The following is a 17,023-nucleotide window of genomic DNA, read 5'->3' as shown; positions in this document are numbered from 1 at the left end:
GCAGCCCACTCCTTCAATAATGGGCCAATTAAAAAAATTGTTGTCCCCATTAGTCACTTGGAAACAAAAACATGGGAAAACTGGGTACAGGTGATAAAAACTAAACCGTCCCTTTAAGGCTTAACTCAGTCATAATGATAATTTACCAATGAGCAATAAGATTTGTGTCATATATTGACATTATATTGGCACAGTGAAACATTTTATTAAAAAAAACCTTCCCTTATCTTCTAAAACATCATACTGTGTGCCTGCCATTCACAACACTGTGACTGAGAAGAAGAATCACACACACACACACACACACACACACACACACACACACACACACACACACACACACACACACACACACACACACACACACACACACACACACAGCAAGCTGCGTTCGTCACATATTCATTACCCTTTTGCATTTGGATTAGGGAACTTAAAAGCCCCAAAGCTAAACTGAAAAAGTCTGTCTTATACCAGGTGTTGGTAAAAATAGTTTCACATTGTCCTGGTGTCCCAGTATATGAGATGCATGTCTTTATCCCGTAATATCTGTGGTTCAGGTCCAGGTTCAGGTGTCTCCTAGTGTTTTCTGTTGCTCTCTGCTGTCAGATTCAGGCAAAAACTGAAAATAAATAAACATACCGGAAACATCCTCCAGCTTCTAACGACTCCTGCAAATCTTCTAGCAAGAAGCGTGTTTTGTGAGGTCACATTGACTTTGACATTGGATCACCAAATTCTAATCAGTTTAGTCTTCAGTCGGTGTGGATGTTGGTGCCAAATTTCAAGAAATCAGAATGACATCAGAGTATTTTTTGCATCCTGTAGATTTTGCTTATGTTTGCATACTTATATGCTACATTTTGGCCAAATAATATGCACTTCTAGTATAGATATACTGGTAATGTATCTGGACATGGCTGTCACCTGCGAAGAGGCATTTACTCATATCTTTCAAGCCCCCTTACAAGAAAACCCCAATGTGCTCTGATTGGCTTACAAGAAAAATATGGAGCACCTTTTAAAAGGTAGCTCTAAGGCCGCTGGTGGAGATATGGTAACTGATCTAGGTAGCCAACAAAAACTCACTGGGTTATCTTATTTCACAGTTTGTTGGTTTATAGGCAGACACCCCAATGTGTGCACACAAGCAGTGAAAAGGTTTTTCATGATGTCCCCTTTAAATGTGTTTGGGTGTGAAACTGCCTAGGTAGGGACATCAGGGTACATTGAAAGTAGCTGATAAGTGCTGCTGCAGGCCCTCGCCTCTGTTAAGGGATGGCTTTTCATGTTTGACATCTATTTTCCCCTTCACTCCACTTTCAAACTATCTGCCTCATCATCAGCTGTCATATGTCTCGCCCCTTTACAGGCGGTTTCACACAACCTGGGAAAAGATGAGACGGTGTGCTCTGAGCTCCAACCTGGACAAGATGTTCTAATGGCATTCAGCACCAGGGACAGCGCCCACCCCCACACTCCCATCTGAGAGTGGGGGGATCGATTCTGTATCAATACTCTCTGGATAATTTGATAAGTTTTCTCAACTCTATGTGCCCCAACCTGTGCTTTGTATCTTGACAACTGATTAAGTGAATGCCCCCAGGACCTGACCTGAATTGGAAGGATTCAAAGTTGACTTGGACTACGGACTAAAGCACTTGAGAGCCTGGCAATTGCCCTATTATCTCCTCATCTCTCACTCCCTCTGATTTCTTCATCTCCACTTGTCAAGGTTTCCTGAGCATCACAGCCAGGGAAATCCTTGCTCATTTCAAATGAAAATCTTTCTGATAACGTGATGGTACTTGTTTTGAAACAGGACTAGTGGGACTTGAGACTATCGGCATCTCAAATCCAAAAGGAAGCAGTAACTGATTGTGTACGTGTCATGGGGACAGTAGTTCAAATTGTTTCTTGTTTTGTTTTTGTTATTTACCTTGTTATCGGAAGGAGTATCAAGAGTCATGTAACTTTACTGGCTTTGGTATATACTCTTAAATTTCATTAAATCATCACTGTGACTTTTACATCTTACCATAAAAAGAGACATGTTGCCTCATGTCATTGCGCTTAATGTCACTTGCTTAGGAGTAAATCATTTTATTACAGCTTTTTTATATGTCCTATCATTACCAGGTAGAGATGAGTACCAAAACCAGGTACTAAACAGGCACTGTTGCTAATTTACAAAAAACCTTAGTATCGATAGGCTCGTTTTCTGTTTTTTTTCTTCCCGATTCTTGAAAAGGTTTTGATTTAATTTCTTATCAAGCTTCAGCATTTCCTATGCTAAAGGAACCAAACCAATAAGAATAATTTATATGAGAAGTAGTATCGATAAAATGCTAACAAAACCCATCCTTACTACAGGATCATAGACAGAATCTCCCAGGATTCCAGAAATATAACCTGCCTCTGGCAAGATGACCTGCCCACTTGTCATGTTCCTAGTTTCTCATTCTTTGCATGTCCTGACAACAGGGACTTCTATGTGTTCCAAAGTTAGACTGAAAACTTTAAGTGACTTAGCATTTGCTGTTTACAAAATGTAAACCACATTTTTGAGAAGAGCTATAATTACAAACCATTTCCATACTTTCTCGATGGTTCTGAATATTTTTCTCTTTTCTTTTAAACGTTCAGGTTTTCTGGTGTGATGGTCTGCAGCTCAAATTCTAGGAACTTGATAGGTGTTTCATCAAATCCAGTTTCAATGTGATCGCCCTGGTGGAAATGTCTCCTTGTTCCAATAACAATCCACAACAAATTGGACACATAAGTAGTGTCTTTTGTTATAAAAAAAACTTTGTGTAAAATATTATTATTTCCTTCATTCATGATTATTCAGATTTACTTAATTCAGGCCCCTTCAAAGGTGATATATTTTCGACCTCTTTTGTTTAGGTTTCATTGTAAGCACATATTGCATATTTGTTTTTTGTAATCCTCTAAAACCCAGACTCTCATTCTCTCACATTCAAACTTTTAGCCATTGGTCTAATGATTTCAGTGCGTTTTGTTTTTTTTGGTGGCAGGTTCAGTTGTCGAGGTAAAATCAGATCAGATTACTTTTTCTGTGCAGCCATTTATCTTTTAATTGTGGCTCTTTCAATAATCATCCGAGAGAGCAAATTAGACATTGATCCAAAAGCTGCTGAAACTCCTGCAAATCACCTGCAACGTTACACTCATTATAGAAAGACTGTCTCTTAAACTTTTACCTCTTAATTCAAACTGCAATAGTGTTCAGATAAAGTCCTATCATATTTGAGCTATCATATGTTGAATACTTCCTGTCCTATGACCATAAAAGGAGGTTTAATCTGGATTCTTGTCAGAGGTTTAGAAACTGTTATTAAACTCATTTCTTCATATCACACTCATATTCCCCTCATGCCTTCCGCCTATCTTTTCATTCATATTTTTTTTCTATCTACGTGCTGCCCATTTTTCTCCCCTTCATTTAATCTCATTTCAGTCTCCCTCTGTAATTTTATGCCTTTGTATGCCCTATCTGATGTGCTTGCTCTCTCAGTTCAATTTCTTCATTTAAACCTATTTTATTCACTCTTTGTAATTCTCTTCCTATCTCTTCTGTACCTTCATGTAGTTGATCACAATCCCTCCTCCCTCCTCTGTGTAATCGGGCTATCAGCTGTGGAGTGTGACTGTGCCTCTGTGTCATTTTGTTAAATGCTCAGCTGTCTGATTGAATAATCAACAGCTCTCTGTTTAATGCCTCCCATCTGTATTTATATTCTAAGTGTATTCATATGTTGAAGCAAACAAGGGGAGCAGAGTCAATAGGAGAAGTTTGGAGAGGGGTTATGGGTGTGGAAGTAGACGGGGCACTCATCAAACTCATATGGAACAAATTATGAAAGGTAGCGTCATATCCCGCTAAGGATTATTCCAACACTGTCATCTGATAAACCAACAAATTTTTACTCCAAATTTGTCAAGTACAGACGCTTGGTCCTATGCTTCCGACTATAGAGGTAGTTTTGGCTTAAAAAAAGATTGTGGTTTGGGTTAAAATATGTACCCTTGTTCGGTAAAATAGTATGTAGGTAAGGAGCATTAGTTAAGTAATTGAAATGACTTGACAAAACTGTAGTCAATTAATTTCAATTACTTAAATAATGCCAGTTACTTACGTTGACTTGGTTTTACATGGGACACGAACAGTGGTCTACTGAGTGAAAGTTTCTCATTCTCACATCTAATGTATAAGGGTGGAGAATTATTCTTAACAATCGTGTATAATGAATTATCACCATATCACAACATGTAAGCCTAACTGGTAGGACTGTGACTTTTTGATTTGATTTTTTTAAACCAATATTTGAACACGGACATTTTTTTTTATATCTTAGTATTTAATGATCTGTCCGAATTCACAACAGGCTGAGCCTTGCTCTCCAGCAGGGGGCATATGTAGGATGCACGGTTTGTCACTCTGTCCCCAATTGTCCATCCAGTTGACTGTCAGTAAACTAGGCAATCATTGTTCTCTTTCTTAACTAAAAGTGGATCCAACACAAGCCATGTATAACTGATAATCATAACACCACACTGTCAGAAAGGTGAAGTGTGGAAGCATTAGGGATTTGACAACACAGATGGTGCGCTTGATGAGAAAGGCAAAGCTGTTTGCTGCCTTTTAGAAATGCAACTGCCTTATAACAACATTACCACAATAACAAATCTCAAGTCACCTCTTCACTGGCCAATCAAGGGAGGTAGCAGAGGCTCACACTTTGTAATTAGAATTCTACTTTGTAGGTTGGTTTGAATTAATGATAGCTCCAATTGGTTCAAACTTTAAAAAGTTTCTCACTCACAACAACTTATAATTCTGTTTACATAGAAATGTATATTTGACTCAATGAATCTCTTAAATATTAATATCCTTTAAAAAATTCTAAATTCATTATACTGTTTCCCAAGGCAATGAAATTTAATTTACCATTGGACTAAAATAAATATATCTATCCAAAATGTGGATCAGCATGGGATTTATATAAATCTGAGTGTCTAATAACATACCTTGCACTAACCAGCATTTTAATTGAATGATTAAATTGAAGTGACATTCGAATATGGCATGGATTGATATGTTCCCCTGGGAAATCATTAACTCCTACAAGATACACAGCATCCCCAGGGAGGAGGGGGCAACCCTGACATGATAATAACACCAGCTAACATGAACCAGTCCTCAGCATTTAATGTGTTGCCTTAAATCAGGATAATTTAATTATGGTGACCCTGGACCCTGGATCCTGGACCTGCACAGCTAACTCTGAGAGTGAAGAAAATGAGAACGAGCCACATACTGTGACTGAGGTGTTAGACAGAGAGTACTTAGTGTGGTGAATAATGTATTCGCATTTTCAGAGAAAGGCTTTTAGATCGTTCGGTTTTATTTCTGAAAGAGAAACATTTCCACCTGTTCAGAAGAGATTATTTTAAGTTTCGGGGATAATTTATGTCGCCTACGCTCAGGTCAAAACAAATCTTCCCATTCAGTATTACATATCGCGACTAGTCAAAACAGTCCTCATTTTTATCTAAGAATAGGCTCGATACAGGCAGGAAAACAAAGTGTGTAGCAAAAACTAAAATAGTAATCCGCAGTGAAAAAGTTAACTTGTATGTAGAGGAGAAAGTACAGAACTGATTTCTGAGAGATAGAGGGATTATTTCTTCTCCTTCTCATTTAGTCTCTCAATACTTAAGGTAACTACTTCTAAGAGTAATGCCTGAGGTTGCACCACTTTTTCATCTTTTTCTAGAGGGCCAGATGTGGCGCTTGAAGTTTCTTTGATGTGCTCTATTCCGGGTACCCGAAAGTGAAACTCAAGGTCACACAAAGGAATTGGTGATTATAACTCCAGCAGGTTAGAAGGAAGTTTTGTTTTTTTTCTAAAGCTGAAGCTTTTTGATGTATGGATTTATTGTGCTCCTCTGAAGCTCTCCAGAGAAGTGATGTCTTCTTTGAGACCGGCCAGTCATATCTAAAATATTTACTTCTAATGTCAGTGTTCAGTGATGCCAAGAATGCTACGGTGCTTGATAAACCAGAGAAATCAAAATAGCATAGCAAGCAACCGTCAAATTCACACAGCAAAACACTGCTGTCAGTTTCATTGTATATTCACATTCTGATATCTTGAGTAAACCAAACACCACGCGTGGCACATCTATAAATAATGTGGCAAAAATACAGATTATTTGAGGGCTGTTTACTTGATTTTTGCTAAATTCTTTTGATGTATCTTTCAGTCTACGCCGACAATATTTGTCTGCCTCTCACTGCTGGCATCAAAGCAGCAACCCTTATCATCATGTCATACGCTCACTGTCATTATTCATTCACATAAGTGACAGCTTGCCATTTTGTTTCCATAACAATCGGAAGGGCATAAACTAACTACTTCTTAGTGCCACAGCTCTTAACCCAGAGGCTGTTTATCACCATGTTTAGCGTCCAGACAAGAAGCTACGAAAAAGTGCACAAAGTTGTATACTTGTATGAATTAAATGTATGTAAAGTATACTTTCAGTCCACACATATTTATTTTTTTGTCCACAACTCTTTTTCATTGTCGTTCTTCTCTAAAATGTACACATTGTGATTCAGACAACACAATCCCCATTTGAACATGTAATGCAGTTGGAAAGCTGTAGTGGAAATACGATGGCAGATCTGTTGTAGGAGGTTATGTGGAGGACTGCATTTTATTTGACTCAGTGCCAAAGTGTTCTAGTCATAAACTGACTTTACTTTCATTATCAAGTGGCAGTAACCAAGTTCAGATATTTTTAAATACTTCAAAAAAAAGACTTAACAGAATTATATATTTTTTGGGGGACTTGGAAGCAGAGGAAAAAGAGCTGTACACACACTAGTGACATATTTTAACCTGTTTAGTAGATATAGCTAACATGTTAGCAAACAGGTGCATATTTACACCTGTAACAGATGAACTGCAACATTTGCGCACATTTGGAATTGAGTTTTGGGCCACCTGATAAATCTAGCTCCTTCTGGTTATGTCATATTCACTTTAATCTTTTAGCTCTGCTTTTGGTCTACACCAACTCCTGAGGGAAATATCTGTCTCTTTACCTCCCTTTTTGTGTTGAGCAATGATGTGCAGTGAGTGCAAACAGAAATATGAGCTGAAATGTGCTGTTATGCTCCATCCTGATGGAGCATCTATAGGAGAAGAGAAAGCTACGACCAAAAGCTCTACAGTGTGTTCTGTCTGTCTGTGTTCTGATCGGTCTGCTTGTCTACACAGGTTTTTGCTCTAAGAGGCGGATATTTGTCATGGAAGGGGTTTGTGAGGCTGTGTGTCTGCAAATGCATGAAGCACAAACTTAAGGAAAATGTCTAAATGATTGCATGATGATAACATTAATAATATTCTGTATCTGCTTGTCCCAACACTTCCTCACATCTAGATGCATCATATACTGAGTGCAATATTTAGATATATTTCTTTGGTAGCATCATTAAAAATAGATTTGCTTTTTCTTGATGTCTGCTGCATAAGTTTCACACAGTCCATATCATGCCAAATCAAAGTTTCACACATAAATTGCAAATATCTACTGTAACCATCTATCAGACCTTTTGTCCTTGTGTCTGGTGCCTCTCTGTGTGCCCCCCCCTCTGAAGTCTGCCTTTGTCCGTCTGTCTGTATGACACACTCTGTCAACTGGTCGGCGCCTTAATGGCAGCCCCTGTCACATCAGTCTTGGTTTATTTGGTCTCTCTCAGTCTGTCAACTGGTTGTTGTCATCAGGAATTGCCTTCTGGGAAAGTTGACCATTTTCTTGACCTGTCTTTGAATAGCTCACACTGTCGCACTTTCTCTTGAGGACAGCCATGACACCTGATGCTAATGTTTCCTGAAAATTGTGTTCTTGCAGTGTCTTAAACGGTGAAAGAAAGTGGAATCGGTAGAAACAATGCCTGTTATGGAAATGGGTTCTCATTACAGTGGCAATAAAAAAAAGTGGGGCTGAGGAAGTTATAAAAATGATAACATGTTCATGCAAATTCATATTCATGCCACTAATTTCTTTTACACATTAACGCATGTCATTATTATTAACTCATAGAAACATTGCATTCAAAGTCCACTTTCCACCATATCTCTCACACATACACAAGCAAGCGACGTGCCACCTAGTCGAAAGTCAACATTTATTAAGGAGGTAGATGTTATAATCTCCAGATTTCTAAAAATATCTTTATCTGACTGATATTCTGCTTCAATCCGTATTCGTTGGTGTTTAGCCTTTTAAAAACAACATTTTCACTGCAGTCAAAAAACACAAAAGGAGGCACGCCTTTGTATTAAAATGGCGGTATAGCAGCAATCTAATGGCACCATAACAATTCTATTACCACCATAACACAAAATCATATTTTATCTTGTTTTATTTGGTGATGATGATATAAAAAAAATATTACAGACATTCAGAGCTTTATTCAAAAACCTCAATAGAAAATTTTAATGTAAAAGCAATGACATTCGGTACAGCCCTATGTAGATCTAAAGTCAGCACACTAACCACTAGTTTATTGATTTGATTTGACAGAAAGTGAAAGAAAGAGTTGTAGCAGTTCTTTGATTTTTTTTAATGTTAACACAGAATGGGTTAGGTCAGAGATATGGAATATTAAATCATCAACGCCATGTGTACAGAATAAACAAATGTGAAATTATCAGTTATCCTATGGCCTCGAAATAATTCATAGAATGCATCCCTACTACTTGTTTTTGAGATGTTTGAATAAATGTGTCCAAATGTGGGTGCAATATTGTCCTCTTTTTATCTTTGTTCTCTGATATTTCATCACTATAAATGTTTGAAGCACACCAACATAAACCTGTAAAAAAAAAAATCATAAAGATCCTTTATGTGTCGCTCGTCGGTCTCACTTCAATTTTACGCTCTTTATAAGTAGACAAACATTTAAATGCCCATAAAATATACAGCTATAATCTGGTTAGAGCAATAATGCTAGTAGGGAGAGCATTGATTGGGATTCTTACAGCATGTCATCAACAACAGCTTGCATATATGCCAGTTGATTTATTCTTTACAAATATCTGTAGTCAGCAGGTAAAGTCCATCTGCAGTGTCTTATTTCAGTGCCGCACATCACGCACACTAGCTCCACAGTTCACCTTAATTAAATCTGGGAACAAAGACTACCAGGTTGTCACAAAATAACTGCATACAATAAATGTCTGTGTCACACTGGTTCAGGTTCATTATCCTGTGCAGTGTCCTATTCCATTAAATCAACAAGAGTGCTGGACACACACACACAGTTTACACTTTTCATATTGTAAATTACAATTACAACAATTTTAAGTTCTCTCTGATTGCTACAAAACTTGACCCCTCAAGTCTCACTATTCCATGAATTCTCTCACTAAGTGGAATGTGTCTTCCACTTAGAATTGCATTTTTGTATACATTAATTGGAAGACCTGTGCATACAATTAACAACATGATGTGTTTGAGTAAAACCCTAGCGCTTCATAACTGTGCTTTAAATAGATATTTAATTCGTCGTCAGTTGGACTCTAGGGACATTTTTGTTACATGTAGGCAAATGCAATTGAATGCAACCTCAATACTTTTACGTAAAAAAAAACAAGCCCACATAACTGTGACTTGATGAAAATTATCAACAAAATACTGTTGTTCACGTTGCCTTAAAAACTATTTAGCTTCACTCCATGTCTTGGCTGCCATCTTTTTGATTTTGAGACCCCAAACATCTGTTTTTATTTGATTTTACAAGGTCATGTTTAATGGGAGTTTAATAAGTCTGGTACTAACATTGTTGCCTACAGTAGATTTCGGAAAAAAATCTGATTTAGTCCATGAGCCGCTATTTGAGTACCACTCAACATTAAAAGGTTTCCAGTACTTTCCACTTACTCGCACTTCAATCATTTTCCTGACCATGACCATTTCAGCTTATTCTCTTTTGCTCTCCTATTTCACCTTGTGTATGGACTGTGTTACAAAGTATATAATGATGTCGCTGTTGAATTATGAGCACAAATTAAGCTATAAACCATGAACTTGCCGAAATAGACCCTCTAAATCATCAGAAGAAATGCCAACTGCTGTACATTCTGTTGCAGCGACTTTTAAGTCCTTAATTTCATGAATGCAGTTTCTTGCCTCTCATCAATATCACAGAGGCCAAGATGCAATAAGCTATGTGGAACCGTAATATGAAAGGCTCTGCGATCCTCATTATGACCTGAGAGGGAAATTGTTTTTGTCAGCATGAGAGGAAATAACCTAAGCTCTCGACTAAATGTGCTGTAATATTGTGATGGAATGTATGCGGTAAGAGTTCATTTCTGGTCTGCAGCAGAAGAGATGGATGTGATGTAGCGGGGGGATTGAAAGAAACACCATACTGACCTTGATCATTCAGTGCAGTGGCTGATGGTGCTGCTCCTGTAAAGGCAGTTGTCCTGCTGAGCTAATTAGCATTTTGGACACTGTTGTGAAATAATTGTTACACCTGAAATTGAATGTATAATCACGCAACTCTAATATAAGAAGAAATGTAATACATTATGCAACTGTTGCATAATGTTTTTTCTGTAAAATCAACTGAAAAATAAAAACATTTGGCAACTTTATTATTAAAAAAAACAAAACGTGTGTGTTTGCTTGGCTTCCTAACTGTACATTAAAGCCCAGCCCTTTTGTAGATGATCTTGTGGCTAATTAAACTCACTAAAGCGGGTACAGGAAGCAATCCAACATCTCCTGTTCATTCTGTACATTCTGCCAGTGGTTCAATGAGAATCATTAAAGCTGATATTCATATTCATTCATATTCAATCACACTGCTGTATTGAGACAGGGAACAGTACAGAAGGACATTTTAACATCTTCATAAATACTTCTTCGTCATGGAAGATTTACTGCTTTGTTTTCAAGTTACATCACACAAAATGTATTCACTGGTTGAATTGAAAGCATACAACCGCAATTTGAATTTACACACCAAGGGTATTCAATAAAAATTCAAGAGGTTGCCTTAGCTTCCAATTAGGTGCTCAAGCAAAGGTCGAGAACATCGTCGTCTTGCATTATGATTCAGCTTACATTGTTTCTTTTCTGTGCCCTCAGTCCCGATTTGAGTAGGTGTACTTGCTAAACAGATTTGTGCTTTGTCCTGTAGCGGTTCCTCAGGTTGCTTTTAATAATCGCCACAGTCTTAGAACATATGAGACCTACAGGTTTTAAAATGCCCTTGAGGATAATTAAAATCGACTGTAAGAATGTAAGCTGTCAATATTTCTCTTTTCATAGCACACCATGTGAAAATACTTTTCTCTCAACTATTGGTTCTCTGCTCTCCTGTGTGTGTGTGTGTGTGTGTGTGTGTGTGTGTGTGTGTGTGTGTGTGTGTGTGTGTGTGTGTGTGTGTGTGTGTGTGTGTGTGTGTGTGTGTGTGTGTGCGCGCGTGTGCATGTATTTCACTCACTGGCTCTAGTTGTTCATCAGAATGCACAGATCTGATTGGCTGAGTAGCATTAGTGAGATGTTTTACATTGCATATGATTGGTTTTTGAGTTTCCTGGGTCACTAAACCAGTGCCCTAGAGGCCAGAAAAGCTGCGCTGGTTAAAACAGAAACCCTGAGTACAAATTAAATCCTTCTCAACAATTTACCTGTTATAGGTCCAGATCCAGAAATGAAAGTGTCTGAAGCGTCTGAACTATGGTTGGATGATATGTTCAAATTTGACAGAAAAATAATAAAACATCAAAGCAATTACCAATTCTGATTTAGACAAAATGAACCCTTATTTCATCGAGTCAGATGTACAAATATGCTGATTCTACGAACCGTTTTTCCCCACTGTCTCATTCTCTCTCTCACCGCTCAGCAGCGGCAGAGTGACTCTCGTTCTTCGGAGTCAGCCAATTTAATTAGAAATATAAAATGACAAACGTCACCCACAAACAACTGCCGATATACTCAGCCAAATGCAGATAGACAATATATCTGCTGATATCGCTGTGTTTGTCCGGACCACCTTTTAGTGACCTCTGTTATAGACCCACTGCCTATCACAGAGAAAACTGTTGCGCAGCCTTGAGTATGGATGGGGAGGCATGTTTTATGCATTTTCTCCTGACATATATGAATGATTACTTATTGAAACAATTGTAGGGGGAACATGTTATTGGGAACTGGCCACGACAGGCTAAGGCAACAAATCTATAGGGGAAAAGAATCCATCCATCCGCTCAGATATCCATTCATCAAGCTGTCTCACAAGGAGTAAACAACAAAGATGCACACCTCCTGAGCGGTCCTCTGTGAGTTCTGCTTGGTGGTTGCAGATGGCAGCGGGGGCAAACCATTAGGTCCCTGCATGCTCCCTGTCACGGTGAAAGTGACAGCACCCCATGGTTTTCTTGCCATCACCCATATAACCTCAGTAAGGCAGCTGGCTGAGCCCAAGCACCTTCAGCTTGGTTATTCATTCAGTTTGTAAATAATTGCTTAGAATGTCCTCTGGGGTTGCATTTATATAACAGGGCTCAGGATCCACACTAAATGTTTGGGTGAGTACAAATGAGGAAATATACGGAGGCAAAAAGAAATCTGATTTATGAAACTTTACATACGTTTGCCAGCAGGCAATTTTTTTTTTTTTATAAATCCAATATCAACTTGGTAATGCGCGCACATGGATCAGCCTCATTTCCTGCCCTCTACGAGCCCTCATTCAACCATAACTGGTCAACGCAAAGCAGCTCAGGAATTTTGATGCAGAGAAATAAGCCTGCTGATCAAGTGTTCTCACGGTAAACCACGGCAACTACCAAGAGGAAGACCAAGAAAACGTTTTTCTTGTTTTTCTGACACAGTTATCAAGATGCCTATTGGTAAAAAGGTCCCTGAATACTTGTTCCCTCCCCATTCTTCCTTTCATGTAGTCCTCTGGTGGAGCTAGTGCATCAATCATGTAGCATTATGCATTTCGCTGTGTCGATTTACAGCAACAGACAAATTACTTTGAAAGTTATTTGCGACAGTCAGTGCTATCCCCCACCCTTGATAACATTCGAAAATGGAAGATGGATAGGTGAACACAATTTATTTATACATTAAAGTTTTGTTATGGTTACCTTGACCGGCATTATGACTAGCACGCATAACGAGGATATGGGGTGATGTGTGAGTGCTAGCTTTATTCCTCACTTTTCTAATTTACACAATCCATGTGTGCAGGTGGTAAAGATGGGTGAAGGCACCGTGTGCGACAGCCATCGTGGTGTCTCACACACACTATGATAGTTACATCCGATAGCTGTTTTCAGTCAGTCAGTCTATGAACAGTATACTGTAAAAGATAGTATTGCAAACTATTGATGATAGATTCTGGAATATTTCATGCTATTTGATGCTATCTTGGATTTCTTCAACCGGTGGTGATAATTTAAAGCTGCGGTGCACTCTACAGCTGACCACAGGAGCCCACATTCCCCCGTCAAGTTTGTTTTCATAGCAGAAGTAGTGTATGTCTCTTTCATTCCCCGTGTTGCATATCCAATGCTAATAAAATTAAAATTAAACTTTTGATTTACTTTTACATTTAAGTTAGTGTGTATACTTGAATCTGAATACCCAATTAAATTAAAATAACTTAAGTTAAAAGAATTCCATAATAATCCATTCGCAGGCTTAGTCTACCTGAAAAGCCTGTAAAGGTAAGTACTGGTCCTGTCATTTGAATGTGCTTGTTTTTCTGTGTGCAGAGAGAAATGCACTTCAAGGAAACAAATTCCAATTTATGAAGAACCCAAGGACAGGAGCAAATATAAAAGCAATAAAAGATATCCAGGAGATAGGTCCTATCTGCAGTCATCACACTGCAAAGCATGCATCATGCTTTTGTCCTTGAGACATTTTCCTCTCTCCTCTCTCCACCCTCCTTCTAATACTTACCCTATCATATGAAAAATGTGATTAAACTGTTCCGCGGCTGAAAAACTACAATGATTTTTCCCACAGCCATTATTTTTGAAGCTGCAGATGTAGCTGCCCTGTTATCTACACATGGATTACACCCTCTCTTCCCAGTCTTCTTATTTTCCCGGGACCTGGGAAAAAAAAACCTTGGTCATGGTTTCAACTGCTCTGCATTTCAAGCACATTCACTTCGAAATGTAATATAATCTGATATAAATAAAATATTAATTTAGATTAAATTGAGATAGAAAGTTTAGAAAAGCAAGACAAACAAGACACTCATCAAAAGCCATATTGTCCAGTGTTCAGAGAAAGAACGCCTATAAGAAAGACTCGTGAATGATTTGATCCAGTTTGTGTAAAAAACTGTTGGTTTAACTCCTCTTCTATTTCACTGATAATAAAAGGTATTGCAATTACAAAATTAAATCATGTACACTATGTAACAACACAAGCTAGCAAGTCACACGTTTGTGATATTTGTATTATACTGAGGTATGTACATTTTTGAGTAATTTAACATTGCTCTAAATCTGATATTTTTGACACTGATACAATTTCCTTAACTACCTTTGTCATTGGCCACACAGTAGCCATTGCCTTGGGAAATTACAGTAGAGAAACATCTGATTGAGGGTTGTTGCCCCACACAAATCAACATCCTTGCATTTGTAGTCCTTGTTCTTTAAGCAACAGTTAACATTTGGACAAAACTGTCATAGACAGAGACTTGAAGTCAGAAGGAAAAATGGGAGGGTAGGAGAGTGGATGAAGGGAAAAATGGGATTAAGGCTTGCGTAAAAGGATGAAGTGAGAGAGTGATGAATGGCGGGAGGAAGGGTAAAATGGAGGGGACACAGCAAAGAAGGAAGGATTGGAAGGATACAGAAATGGAGGGGTGGATTCAGGGACGGAAAGAGAGCAGGAAAGATAGAGGGAAGGAAAGAGCAAAATACGAATGGGGTGATGATGCTGTTGCCTTCCTGGCCTTAAGCTTTTATGATTGATGACATGTTTTTCCCTTCCTTTCTTGTGTGCCAGGTCTGATCATCCACTGTAGGGCTGTGTTTAGGGACCACTCCAGGACACTACAGATGGTTGGGCATGGGTTGAGAGAGACCAAAAAAAGAAGAAGTAATTTTTGACATAACAGCCATACCAAATTTGGAACAATGTGTGTAATAATACATACAACTCAACTGACATCACAGAGCTAGTCATACTGTTGCTTTTGGACTTGCATGTGCTCCGATTGTAAACGCAAACCTGAGCAAAAGTGTTGACTCACCACCACTTAGGGGAAATTGGGAAATTTGCCTATCATGTTAGGTAACGTTACAAAGTGGATTACTGCTCCTGCACCTGAGGAGAAAATCCTATTTAAGCCACTATCTGTTTATAGAATGCAGTAGCTGAAACAATGGGGATAGTCACGGTGTCATCAAAGTCAAATCTAGTAAGGTCATTTTAAGAAGTGAATGCCTTTAACAGCAAATACTATAGCACCATTTAGTGAGGAGATATTTGTGTGAAGCACCAATGGGTTTATCTGCCATATACTTATTTCTATCTATCCATTTCCTAAGGTAAATGAGTAGGATCAAACCATGAGAGGATCTGAATAAAAAATTATCCTTTCTCAACCTCCTAATGCTGCCACCAGGATCTGCTGAGTCTGCATGGTGTCATCCCCAATATGGTGGTTAATTTAGGATGTCAAACTCACAGCTAATTTCCTGCTTCTGCTACTTTGTGTCATGCTACTAAATGATACAACCACTGATTCCATTTCTTCATGGTTCCCTATAGGAAAGTACCATTGATCGCTTCAGCTTTCACTTTTTCCAGGCTTTAAATACTCCTCTTATGAACCAGAGCCTTGACACCATTAAAAAAATCTATAGTTACATTCACTTTAATAAAAATGTTCCTGTCTAACATGTGTTTTGACTGACAGAATCTCCCAAAAAACAAAGGGTGTATGGGAGTTTTCTATCAATGGTTCCGGACAAAAACAAAAGGGAACTGACAGGAAGATACTGTACCAGATCTGTTTCAGTAAGATAGGGGATTCATTTAACAGGGCACAACTTGGCATAGGTACTAGATTGTGATTTTTCCTGTAAGTTTTCCACACATTTCCTGGCCTATTTTTCTTTCCATTTTATAAATATTGCCCCTTGTCAATCCCTACAACAATAAAGCAGTCTGATATTTGTTTCATATCCACATTGCACACAACCTGGCTGCAGTATAATACTTTGAAATGGGGTTTTGTCCTGTCTGAACATTATTAAAGTTGAGACAATTTCTTTGCCTTGGATATTCAAGTTTAAATCTGTGAATAGAGTTTATTCACAAAGCATCTTTACCCAAAAGAGCTGTTGATGGAATGCATCTGGGGAGCCTCTTTTACAGATTACCTCGACATATTTGCATTTCTCACTAATTTAAGTAAAGCTTTTAGGAAAATAAATCTGTTTCAGGGCTGTAATTGATTTTATTTCCAACAGATGTATGTAGCTTACAAGCCAACGACAGCACTAATGGATATACCGCAGGAGATTTTCCCGATGTTGTGGGGAACATTGTTGGGAAATGCATGCACATCATCATCAGTCTTCTTCATTCCGTTTGCCAACATAAGTGAGAAATTGCACTGATTAGACAATGTTTTTAGCCATTTTCACCTGCTCTTAATGTCTATGTCAGTATTTAATCTACACAACTGGGAGTGCTCTAAACTATTCCAAAGTAAAGCTTTGTCTATTTTTTTATTCTTTTTTTTTTTTTACTTTCTTTCAAAATCTGTACAATGCTGTATATATTTATCAAATAGGATTTTCTTTGGGGGAAGTATTAGTGGAACAGCTCCTTCCTATCTCCAGGCCTTGGTCAAGCCCTACACCCCCGCCCGACTACTTCGCTCTGCTGCCTCGGGGCGACTGGTTGCCCCGTCGCTCAG

The sequence above is a fragment of the Anoplopoma fimbria genome, chromosome 14, assembly GCF_027596085.1.
Source record: "Anoplopoma fimbria isolate UVic2021 breed Golden Eagle Sablefish chromosome 14, Afim_UVic_2022, whole genome shotgun sequence".
In the NCBI taxonomy this organism is placed as follows: Eukaryota; Metazoa; Chordata; class Actinopteri; order Perciformes; family Anoplopomatidae; genus Anoplopoma; species Anoplopoma fimbria.
The sequence above is the reverse complement of the archived record's forward strand: the minus strand, read 5'-3'. Positions refer to the sequence as shown.